At 38.7% G+C, this 13,490-nt stretch overlaps 1 pseudogene; it reads right to left on the minus strand.

Moving 5' to 3' along the window:
* Positions 1-7,190: 7,190 nt before the first annotated feature.
* On the minus strand, positions 7,191-7,930 carry LOC104676285 (annotated as a pseudogene).
* Positions 7,931-13,490: the final 5,560 nt, after the last annotated feature.

Consider the following 13,490-nt stretch of genomic DNA (forward strand, 5'->3'; position numbering starts at 1 on the left):
TGTTCCCCGAAGAAGACCACCAGAATCCAGAGTCAAAGCCAAGCGGCAAGGATCTTTAATGCAAGTTCGAACTTGGTCCCTCCGTTCTACAACATACAAGAGGGCCCTGAATGATGCATGTGGCCGCTTTTTATAGCCCGATGCATACAGGATATGTAAGGTTACAGAGGTACAAAGGAATTCTTTTGGTTGCAGCATTACAGCTGGTAATTGGTTAATACAATTAACAGTTTTCCATTTGTTCCCGTGCTTTTAGTAAAACTACAAACGGTTGTGATCTTATCAGGGGCTCTCTAGGTGGTGTTTCTGAGATGTGTGAGGAGGGGGGATGTGTTTGTGTTGGGCTCAGGAAGTTGGGACAAAATAGAGGATTGTGTTTGTACTGGGCCCAGGACTAAGATATGTGGCAGATACCAGTAATTAGAGCAGGACAGAGACTTTCACAACGTTTGTCCTTACAATGTCCGGAGTCTATAGATAACCTAATTAACCTAATCGGTTGGGTCCGGGGTCGATCTTTAACTAGGCTGAGGGCGCCGCCCGGGCTGCTTGCCTGTGGACTTCATTTCTGCCTTTTAGTTTTTTTCATTTGATCTCTTTCACTGGAGGATCAAGGTCTTCATGAAGAAGGGCCAGGAAGGCAGCTCTTTGAGCTCTTGGAACCTCTACTTCTAAGTGGACTTGGTTGAGGCAGACAATGGCTTCAAGTTTTGTCAGTATGTCCCTCCCTAGGATGAGCCACTGAGGGGCATACAGGGAAGAGTGGATCAGGGTCTTTGAACCACAGTCAGAGCCTCCAGAAACTGCTCACTGTCTCCCTTTCCTGACATCCCCTTAATATTACACACTCTGAGTACCCTTTCTGCTAGCCAGTGTAGAGAATGTGGCTCACGTATTGAGCAGAAACTCAATTGGCTCTCCCCCTACTTCTAAGGAGATAGAGATCTTATTTTGAGGAGCCAGTTGGGGAGACCCTGGGTCCTGCCAGTCTTCTTTTGTTGAGGAGAGCTTGTCCCTAGCCTTCTGTCTTTGGACACAGCTGGGATGGTCCTTCTCCTGATGTCTCGCTAACTTGAAATAGGCACACTGATTAGGTCCTAGTTTTTCGGTGGCCCAAGACTGATCCCACATTAGGGCTTAGGATCAGTCACCCAAGCTGGCTCCCTTCTTTCTGGGTTGTCTGGAATAGACTGAGGTGCAACTACCAGAAAGCTGCTTGTTTCTTCGTCTTGCTTTCTCCCTTCTTCAACCACATCTCTGTTACTGAAACCTTTGAAAGTCATCTCTACTAACTGGGAAGGGCATAATGTCAGAGCCTATGGCCAATTTCTGGATATTTCTGTGAATATCTGGGACACTCTGAGATATACACAGGTGCTAAGGACCATCTGACTTCCCTGTACCTCAGGGTCCCAGGAGGTATAGTCCTGCAGGCACTCTCCCAGCCATTCTAGAAATGCTGAGGGGTTCTAATCAGGTCCCTGATGAACATCCCTAAGCTTACTCCAATTAACAGGAGGTTTGCTAACTTCTTTCCTTCCTTTCAATAATATGATGTTCTGGTAGTTTTCCAAGTTCTCCCTCCCTATTCTGGTATTGGGCCCCAATGGGCTTCTGCATTCGGAACCAATTGCTCTTCTGGTCACTAGATGGGGCTATCGGGTTGGTTATTATACTGCCTGCCAGCTTCCGCCCCAGTCTCAGCTAAAATTGTGGCTATTTCCTCAGTAGTTAAAAAGGTGATTACCAAGGTCTGAGCATCAGCCCAGGTCAGGTTGTAAATGGGAAATATGCCTCCTGTAAGGGAAGTAAATTCCTCAGATTAGCTTGAAAGCCTTTTGTATGTATTTCACAATTACAGTTGTCAGAGGTGGTAAAAGGCACATGTACTTGGAATAAATGCATATCCCCATCCAAAACCTGCCTGAGGGGAAACACCCCGCCTCCCAGTTTGTAAAAGCTCCCACACCGGGATTGTGCTGTCTGGAAGAGGAGGCTAGATTCCAAGAGGAGGATGAGGAAGCCCCTGACACATTAGTTGGGGAGGCCCCTGGCATTTTAGTTGGGTTTTATCTGCCAAGTCAGGTGGTTATGTGGGAGGGGACATCCCCGATAATCTGTTGGAATGACAGCCTCCCTCTCTCCACTCTCTTTTTTCCTGGGTTTCATGGGGTGAAGAGAGTTTTTCTCATCCACAAGGCTCTCTAGGATTGGCAGCACTTTCTCCAGTGGCTTAGCTGGAGATCCAGGTGGTCTGACCTTGAGAGCGTAAAGTCCACACTTTATATATAGGTCCCTATTCTGGTAAAGGGCCATAAAACATTGGACACGTGATATCTCATCTTTTTTGTCTTGCCTCTTATGGAAAATATCCAGCTGAAGAATGATATGGTAATTAAGTGAGCTGTCCCTTTGCCATTGTTCCTGGCTACCTAGGACACACTGTGGCCAGGCTGTGTTACAAAAGAAAACCATCTTCTTTTTAGTTATTGGAGAATACCCAAAAATCTTCTAGTGTTGGATAATGTACCCTAGGCTTTTTCTGAATACCCAAAAATCTTCTAGTGTTTAGAGAATAAACCCTAATGGGCTTTGCTCTGATACAGAGGTCAGGTTCCCCATACCCTTGAGTTCTTATTTGGGGTTCGATCCTAGCTTCTCAAAGTTTAAATAACAAGTTAGCAGCTATACAGATGTGAAATGACTGATTTTTCCTCTCAAATAGTGACAGACCCCTCTAACACACATAACAAAAGTAAGTCAATGTGTGAGGGTGACCTGGCGGGTCCCTAGCACAGCCCCGTGTGCTTCCTGAAAAATCCCATCAGGCTGCCTGGTGACCCTCCTAGGCATCAGGCAAAGTGGCTTCCCCTTCTTTTAAAAGCTGCTACCTGAAGAGAACATACCCGAGTGAATCAAGAATGTATCAGTGTGAGCCCCCTCTCCTAAGCTGAAGTTTTCCCAGTCTAGCTGTCAAAGTCAAGGGCTTCTAGCCTCCACAGGTCCCTTTATGCTTTGGGAGATGCATCCCCTCTGATGACCTTAAAGCTATCTCAGGAAAAATTGATCCCACAGTTCATTTCACTCTTGGCTAGCCAGGTCTAGGTTGCTGTTTACTGTGATGGGAGTTTCTTTCAATCCCCGAGGGCACAAACCAGAAAAAGACAGAAAGTCAAACAGAGGTACACTGCCCTTACTCTAGAGATCCCATTGCTAGATCCAAAGAATTCACACTTTTAGTCAACTTTTAGTGGTGTGAGGTCCACTTCCTGCAGTGAAGGATCACAGAACAAAAAGGTTCAGGCGGCCACTTACACGCTTTTGAAGTAGGCCCAAGTGACAGCCTGGAGGGCTTGTCACCACGTGAAAGATCCTCCTGTATCATACCTGCCCCTCTCAGGCAATGTAAGCAAGTTAGCCTGGGTGAGTTGCCGCTACCCACCACTTCACCTGCTGGGAGGCTTTGAGGAGTTAGGATCAGAACCAGGGTCTTGAGCCCGTCTGGGTCACCAGGATTGTTACTCACACAATAGGTGGGCTTTATCACTTGAGGGTTGACAGTCCAATGACCAAGGTGGATTCAACTAGGGGATTTGATTACTTGCAACAAGTAAAGAGAACACTGAGGATAGTTCCCAAAGCAGTGGCTCCCAAACATCATCGAAAACAGGGCTTTTATGGGGTTAGTTAGCTGAGTCATTCTATGTAGAGATGGAATACAGTCAGTGCAGGCTTAGTCGCTGATCATGCAGAAGCATGTATGGAAAATGACAAATAAGCTCCTCCTGGGGTGTGGATTTTAGTATGGTAATGAGGGGAGTTCAGCAAAATTCATCTCCAACTCAGGCATCTCTAGATCCAGTTTTTGTTTCTCTGGGGCCGAGCTTCTCCCTGGAACTTTTTTGAAATAAGATCTCAAGGTACAATAGTTACAAGTGGGTCCTTTTTCACAGTGCATACCCAAAAATCTGGGGACCTTGGGTTACAAATCCCTGGTACTTGGGAGAAGGTGTCCAGTAAAAGCAACACCAACAGAATAATACATCACTCTGATTCAAATGATGCATCCACAGATTGCTGAGGAATTCAACCACTCAGACGTTCCTTTCTCCTAAACTTTTCAGTAAGGGCCTAGTCAATATATGTTTGTGTACTATTTGAAATTTAATAAATTAGGGCAGATTATGGTTGAAAGTGTGAAACCTCTTCCTGTTTCCTCTCTTGTTGGCAATCGGCCCATTATACATGTACAAATTCGGAGGCAAAGACATATCAATTCTTTCCATGACCTGAAGTAAAAAGACCAACTGACATAACCAGCAGGATTGGTTAAGTTATAGAAAGAATAAAAATTTATAAATTTGTTCATGTAATCTCTTTATAAAGCCACTAGAATGAAATATTAAAATGAAAATACTTGTTACTAAAAATAAATTTATTACCTATCTATGAATAGATATATATGTCAGCTGAATGATAACTTGAGACTTTGAATTATCAGGTTGGTGCAAAAGTAATTTCAGTTTTCACCATTAAAAGTAATTACTTTTAATGTACTTTCCACATTTGGGAGGCATAAGTGTGCCTCTAAATTTGCACATTTATAATGAGTTGATTGTCCATAAGAGAGGAAACAGGAAGATGTTGCAAACTTTCAACCATAATCTGCCCTAACTTATTAAATTTTAAATACTACACAAGCATATATTGACTAGGCTTTTACCGAAAAATTTAGGAGAAAGGAAGGTCTGAGTGACTGAATTAAAAATAATTACTTTTAATGGCAAAAGCTGCAATTGCTTTTGCACCAACCTAATATTACTGCAATTTAAACAAACCTTGGAAGATGCTCTGTGCTAATTAACCAACCTGCAAACGTATGGCCTGACAAACCACATTTCACTACTGGCTAATTTTATTTTCTCATTCAATCTGTTTTAAAAAAGAGCGATTTTTATAAAGCACTATTTTTTAAATAAAAATTATTAAGTCCTAATCTAATTCTTTGAGAAAACAAATAATTGAGTGAAAGAATTAAGTTTGATGTAGGTGCTCAAGTTAAGTGTATAATGATTGCCTATTCACTGAAAAAAGTCAGCAAATACTAAGAAAGTATATACAACTGAGAATTAGTCACAAAAATATGGTAAAATAACTAAATAGACTAAGTAATAAATTACAACCTAAATTTCCTACACATGTTCTTTCATTTTACAGTGTAGCCACATTAAACATACACAAACTCCCAAATTGCCTTACTGTAGGATCAGTTTATACATGCCTTTAATCCAGAACAACAAAAATAACAACACAGCACACTATGTCCCTCTCTCGAAAATTCACAGTACACACTGGTACATTAAATCTACTAAACAATCTCTGTAAATATTTTACAAAATATTTACTGAATATTTACTGATTTCAGTGAGCTCATGACATCATTTTTGTGTGTCATTAACATTCTACTATTTCATGAAATGTGCTTTGGGAAATACTCCTCTGAGTAATGATATTTATTCAGTTATATATCATTTTTATTGAGCATCAGTATGTGCAGGAATGAGAGAATCATGGCCTCTGCCTTTCTAAACTATTTTTTGGGGAGCAGGGAGACAGATAATAAATAAATTATTAGGTGAAAGAATTAAGTTTGATGTAGGTGCTCTGAAGAAATTTAACAGGGAAATATACCAAAAAATAATTGAGAAGGGAAAGACTTCTCTGAGGAGAGCAACATCAGAGTGTTAGCTATTAAAGAGATAGACAGGGTATAGTCCATGCAGAGCCTTACAGGTTCATGGTGAATGTTTTGTTTATTTTGTGGGAATGGAACAAAGGGTTTTGAGCATCATGATAATGAAACCTGGTTTATATTTATGAAGCATATTCTGACTGCTTGCTATGGGGAGAATGGAAGGAAGAGAAACAAGAATAGAAAAAGGAAAGCTGAACGTAATTGAAATTGTTGATTGAGATATGAGAATGGTACAAGCCAGAGTGGTGACAGTAGAGAGGGATAAGAATGAACAAATCAAAATGCATTTTGGAGGTAAAACTGCTAACGGGATTTGCTAGGGGATTTCATGTGGGGACTGATGGAAAAAGGAGAATCAAGTATGACTCCTTAAATTTCTGGATTTGAATTGTTGGATGAATAGTGGTGTCATTTACTGTATTAATGAAAAGTGGAAGAGGAATAGATTCAGTGAGGAAAAAGTCAATTATTTTTAATGTTGCATTCAAGATGTTTTCTTTTTAGTATTGTATTTTATTAAATATATTTATATGCCACAAAAATTATTTTAGTGACAACTACCAGAAAAGTACAAAATCACTTAATAACTGGTTTTCTACACCTTGATTTGTCAAGAAACTCATAGGCAAATGGAAAGTAATAAGTACTAACTGCCGTTACTTACTACAGAGAACAGTTTTGAGAACAAGAAGAAAACCTGTAACACTGAAAATTGCTTTATATCCCATTCACAGATCTCTTTAAAAGGTCTACTTTAAAAATAAATCACATAAAGAATTGTTCAGACTTGTTTGGTGATGCCTCAACTTCAGAACATTTGCAAGGAAATCACATGTAAAAGCAATTATCTCAATACAATTAAATCCTATTAAAGAAAAAAGTTTCCTTGAAAACAGTGGTCCCAAAATTTAGCATACATCAGAATCTCCTGAGGGAAGCTTGTTAAAATACAGAATGTTGGCCTCCTCCCCAGAGTTTGCTACAAGTTTGCAGGCCGTTCTGATGTTGATGTGGGCACAACACTTTGGAACCACTACGATCTAGTCTCTAGAATTCAAACTAATAAGCAATGCTCATATGCCTTTGCTTTTTCTAATAGTAAATAAATAAAAGAATATTTCAGGTAGCTGCATCAAACTTTAAGTCTTTAGACTCTTGAAATGCTACCTTGGCTCACATAACTGTGAGTTCAAAAGACAGAACTAAAGGACAGTCCTGAATAATCTATGACTACATGAAAACATTTATTTACATGCCCTCTACAAAATGTATTTAAAAAACACAGTAACTATTAGGTACACGACGTTGCTCCTATTTTCCCCATTGTGCTTCTTCTCTATAGAAAATTCAACATGAAATTATAAAGAGTACTGTACTCAGAATAAGAACTTCATCTGTCATAAATGTACACATAAATATCAGTGAATTGTCATACTCAAGACTCAGACTCAGGAACTTCTTCATCAGGGCAGCAGTAATATTCCACAAAACATATTTGTCCATCTTCATTTCTAATCATATACTGTAGTGAAGGGAAGTCTCTGTTATCTGTCCGAATAGATACCTTACAAGATAGGACTAATGCCTTTGTAGAGGGTTTCAGTAAAGAAATCTTGTATCTGTTGACTTGGGTCTGATTACAATGAAATGCTTCCATCAAATCAGAATCTTTGGGATAATCAAGGTGGGAACTTCCTGCATTTCCAAAAGTAGATAACCTGAAATAAGGCTTGTCAGGAGACATTGTAATTTGTAGGACTTCACTCTTCATATCCAATTCAGAAAATACTTCATGGAGCCCCTCTGACTGCAGAATAATTTTATTAATAACACTGGTGCTGCAGAAATCAAAATCCAAGGTCTCCTCAGGTTCCTGCGTATTGATTTTGCAGACTGTTACCACTCCTCCTTCTTCCAGAAACAGCATCAAAGGGTAACCATAACCTTGGTAACACATCCGAAATGCAGTTAAAGTCCCTGAGTAAAAGCATTTGCTTGCACACACTTTGCATTTTCCACTGTTACTTTGATACCATTTTTAGTTGCGAGACAGGTGGCATGCTCTCAGAAATGAATAGCTTTCAAGATAGTGGAGAGATTCCTAACGTTGTCAAGGCTAGCCACAAGGCTGTACTGATCATCCTCATCTTGGATCTGCTGGGTCAGAAGGGGCATCATCCACTGCGCATTCGGCCCGGAGGGAAATGCTCCTGGGGCCAACAACTGCTCGGTGGATCACGAAACACCTTTGAGGTGGGGTCTGGATGCCTGAGAGACCTTCCCAGGAAAGTCCCTGAGGAGGAGCTAGAGGGCTCTGAGAAATCGTGGAGGAAGTGGAGCCGGTGTCAAGATGTTTTTTAGACAGCCAAGTGGAGATGTCAAGTAAATAGTAGATGATTCAAAATACAGAGAAAATGTTTGACTTGGGATATACATTTCTAAGTTATTAGCACATAACATATAGCACCAATGATCTAAGAAATTCATATAGTGTCAGACATCTTTCTGGGTTATTTGATGCTGTAGGATTTGTGCCTTTCAATGTCTTTGAGCTATTTAACAACTACGAATGTAATAGATAACTAATAGCAATAATTCTTGTCTAGAGATATGCAAATTAATTTTGTCAGATGGAAAGACAATTGAGTCTCTCATGCGCCAAATCAGTTTTGTACACATTTCTATATTTGATCCTCCTATTACCAAATAGTCTTTTATCTTTTTCATAGTATTTATTCCTCTTCGAAATAATCTTGCTTATTTAATGGTTTGATGATGTATTTCCTGCTTCCTCCAACTAGAAGGTGAGGTCTAGAGAGTCAGAGTCATTACTTGTGTTTAGTTCACTATTGCAAACCAAGCAGATAAAAATGCCTGATATTAAAATAAAGTCTCAATAAACCTTTTTTTTTTTACATAATCTGATGATGGCATTTTTATTGTCTCTTGGAAAACAATCTTCAAAGAAAAAGAAGAGAACAAGAACATAGTCTAGTTGTTATGCACATGGTCCCGGCTCTGCTCTGCCCCTGACAATACATGTGACTTTCTGCAAGATACTTAACATCTCTGTACCTTAGTTTTCTCATTCATACAATGAAGATAATAATTATACTCACCTCATTAGATTGTTATGAAAATTAAAAGTTGCAGTTTTTAAGTGCCTAGAAAAGTTCTTTATATCTAGTAAGTACTATATGTGTTTGTTGGATAAATAACAACAGAGTGGAAAACTCAAATTATATTTCAACATTTTATGTATCTTTCCTTTTCAGTTTCAGTTCTTCCCTACCTGACAAGTTCTTTCAATGAAGAAGTATACAGTTGGGTCAAAGTACTTAGTCAATTTCTTTTATTTTAAATTTCCTGTTTCTTTATTTTATGCTCACATCTGTCATTATTCAAAGCAATTTTGAGGTGCAGTGTTTGGAGAGAGGGGAATGCATCCTTCATTTTGTGAGATATGTGTGCTCTAAATTATTTATAATGTTTATTGACCAGCCAACATTCCTTAGGTAGCTAGGACTCACATTTAATATTTTGTAGATGGAGTGTTTTACTTACTTATTTATTTTTTTTAACTGGAGGAAGTTTTATTTTCAGGATTTTATTACATCTTGTCATTCTCTGAAGAGTAGTTTAAATTCTTTCTCTGCACATGACATTTTTCTAAAGAATTTCGCACTGGAGGAGCTTAGATTTTGTACTGTTGTGAACATCCTTGTCAAATCCTTTTTCATGACATTTCAGGTCTTGGAAAGCAGTGTTCAAAAACATATCAAACATTTGAGAAGATGTTGACATCCTTAACTGAGTCAAAACAACTTCCTCCTGTTTTTCCATAGTTATGTTATCTCTTCTGGGTTAAAAAGAAAAATAGCCTAGGGTGGGCTCTGGGCAAAAGAGTTAAGTTCAAAACCTCAGCCTTCCTTTTAAAACTCTTCAAATTTTGTGCCTTCTCTATCTTTTAAAAATCATCTCTGATTACATTTTTCATGCAACTGCTTTTTTTTTTTTTTTTTTTTTTTTAGTTTTATTGACTTACCAAGCTTTTTTTTTTTTTTTTTTTTTTTTTTTTTTTTTTTTTTTTTTTTTTTTTTTACAATTCTGATTTCTTTTTCTTGCCTCTGGCTTTTTGCTCAAGCTGTTTCCTCTACCTAGAATGTTCTTTTCCCCATATAAACCCAATATTTCTGAATCCCACTCAAATTTCACACTCTCCAAGACGCCTGTCGAGATACAACCAGGAATTTTATATGCCTCTCTTTCTTCTCTATTATCATGTTTGTAACTCTATCAAGGTTTTACCATTTGCCTTAAAACAAAATTTCTCCATTTATTTATCTGTGATTATTTATTTAATTGAGTGCTCCTGGCCTCAGTTTATTTTTTTAGTTATTCTGGACTGTAGGCTGCTGTAGAATGTATTCCCAAGGTGAGTTTTTGATACATGCCTGCTAAACATAATCATTCTGCATTGACCATGGAATCAATCTGCGTTGAAGCTGAGTTCAGATATTGCCTATACTCCTACCATAGGTAAACTAACCTCTAGTGTTCATTATATTCATCTGTAAAATTAGGATAAAACCAACTAATTATAAAACTGTTCTGGGGATGAAATGAAATAATATTGCGAAAGTGGTGTTTAATCTGATTACTGTAATTTATCTTCTACTTTTTTGCCAAGTATTTTATCTCCTTTCTGGTGTCTTCTGGGCAGCATTTGCCACACTGAACTTTTTCTTACTTTCATATTGAGTTTCTACCTTTCCATTGATAAATTGCTGTGTGTATTTCTTAATGTAATACATGTCTTCATTTCTAATTTAAATGTTTTTTTTTTAATTTAGAAATTCAATGATACTACCAAACATATTTGCTTATTTTAATCAATATGTAATGAAAGAGATCAAACACACTCACACATTCCTCAGCCCTGGGCCCAACACAAACACATTCCTCCATATATCTCAACTTCCTGAGCCCAGCACAGACACAAACACATTCCTCCATATCTCAACTTTGGAAAAAACACCACCTAGAGAGTCCCCTGATAAAGGTCATAAGTGTTTGAAAAGTAACTGAAACTCCCAAAAGGCGGGAACCAATCATAAATGGCCAAATCGCCTTGTTCAAATGTCAGCCAATCCCAAACCTGTATTGCATAAAATCCCCTGTGACTCTATGCCTGTTTACTGCTGACTATATAACGCTGTCTCAGACTCAGCCGGGGGCTCTCAGACAGTTTTTGGTCGGGAGTCCAGGTTCGAACTTGTATTAAAGATCCTTGCCCTTTGGCTTTGACTCTGGACTCTTGTGGTCTTCTTCGGGGAATTAAAGGACTGGGGCACAACAGTAACACCATTGTAATGATTAGGGGAGTTGGGTGATAGTTACACATGATGGTGATCAAAACAGCCAACCACGGTAATCTGCTGGTGATAGCTACAGATGTGCTTTTTTGCTAGTCTAGATTATAAAGAGATGGGTTGTGATTCTAAGAGAAGAATCTTAAGAATACAAAAACATTGGTGCATTAATGCATTTTTTCTTTTACTGCTTTGTTCCAAAAAGAAATGGGTAGATGGAGAAAAATCAAAGAAAATAATAAAATGTAGACCAGTCTCTTCAACTGCTTATTACATAATTTAGTATAACATATATGGGCAGTGAGGAGTTTGGAAATAGATTATTAAACCTTTGAAGAATTTTTAAACTGTAATAACTGTTTTCTTTACTAATACCAATGATTGTTTTGATTCCATTACATGACAAGAAAAATAGATACCACACTGCCACTTTTTAGCTGTATGCTATTGGTTGGACAAGTTACTTAAACGCTCTATGCCTCAATTTAGTCCTTGTTAAAAAAAGAGATAATAATTGCACCTACCTGATAGACATTTGTTCTGAAGAATAATGAAATAATGGAGTATTTGAAAAGTACCTGGCGTAGAGTAGGTGCTGAAATGGACAGGAGACAGGGAAATACTGGGTAGAAGAGGGTGGTTGCCTGGCAAAGGACCCACCTTCAAGCCTGGAAACCTGTGGCAAAAAATGGGAACAGGCGTTTCTGTTTTTGCACCCAAATGTTGCTTTTTGGCCTGCCACACTCCCCTATCCTGTACTCACATAAACCCCAAACCCCAGGTTCCACGAGCAGATAAGCAAAGGAACAGGAGAGCAAAACAGTGGCAGAATGGTGTGGAAGAGGAGGAAGGAAGAGGAGTGTTCAAACATCGAGAGGGGTTCAGTTGGGGATGGTTGGAGAGGAGATTGGCCACTGGATGGCAAAACTCTAGGGGAAGATCGTCTTCACACTCCATCCTCTTTTCAGCTCCCCATCCCTCCTACTGAGAGCCACCTCCATCACCCAATAAAACCCCCACATTCACTATCCTTCAAGTCCATGTGTGAACTGATTTTTCCTGAATGTTGGACAAGAGCTCAGGATTCAGAAAGCTGTCATGCTTTCCCTCTGCCCTTGTGAAAAAGCAGAGGGTCCACTGAGCTGTTTAACACTTAAGCCATTCATGGACGGCAAAATTAAAAGAGTGCATCCACCCTTAGATGCTACCGTGGGGTCAGAGCCCCCAAAAAGCACTTGCTCTGGCTTCTGCACCTGCCCATCTGCATGCTACCCTTCCTGTAAGGGAGTTGAGCTTACAAGGTGGTGGCCTAACAGTCGAGCCACACCCCTGACACTCATCCTGCAAGGGGGGGTCAGGGAACTGTCCTGTTTCAGTGCTGTACAAGTTTCGCTATCATAATTATAATGATAACAATTCTTATCATACCCAAATTAAGCTAATCCCAAAATTCAAGACAGCTGAGAAAAGTTTCAGGAAAATTATGATCCTATACAAAGCCCTAGGTGAAAACATTCTTTTAGATTTAAGTGCAAGGAAAGACAGCGTTACTTTCTCTGAAGAATGTCTGTGTTTTCTTCTGTGTTTCCCTTTTTTTTCTTTGCCATCAGGAAGTGTCAAAATAAAATTCACATTTAGCTGTAGCAAAGTGTTGAATCTCAAGCCTGCATATTTCAATTTTATTCTTACAGCCTTATTACAAATTTTAATTTTATTTTATAACATATTTATATTTTAATCTTTTTATTATGTTTATTGCAATTTACATCAATTTGTCTATTTATTCACCAAATATGTGTTGAATACATTTAAATACTTATACTCTGGTAGATGTCAGGGGTTCAAATGGTAGTGAGAAATGTAAAACAAAAAAGCCAGGGAAAAAAGAGCCCTGCATCAATTGAAAGTATGGTCTAGTTAAAGGGACTGTGACTAACATTTGATCACACACATGAATTTGAAAATTTAATAACTATAAGGAGTGGATACATGAAAGTATGGGAGGATGATGTCTTAGATCTAATAGAAGACATAAGATTGATAAAAACAAATTTGAGTGTTGTGTGTATATATATGCATGATGCATTTCAGGCATTGGGAAAACATTTACCTAGTTCTTGTGGTGAGAAAGAAATGGTATAGTTCACAAGACTACAAGATGGACTGTGACTGAAAGCACACAATGCAAAAGAATGCGATTGACAGTCAAGGGGAATGGAGAGGTAGGTAGGGGCAGGAAGACACAGGGCTTTGTGGCTACTAAAGTGTTTTGGTGGAAGATGGGTATAAGTGTTGTCATGATTAAATGAGGGAAAGGAATGAAAATCCATCAATAGAGGAATGATTGGATACATTATGGCACT

This window comes from Rhinopithecus roxellana, chromosome 15 (assembly GCF_007565055.1).
Source record: "Rhinopithecus roxellana isolate Shanxi Qingling chromosome 15, ASM756505v1, whole genome shotgun sequence".
In the NCBI taxonomy this organism is placed as follows: domain Eukaryota; kingdom Metazoa; phylum Chordata; class Mammalia; order Primates; family Cercopithecidae; genus Rhinopithecus; species Rhinopithecus roxellana.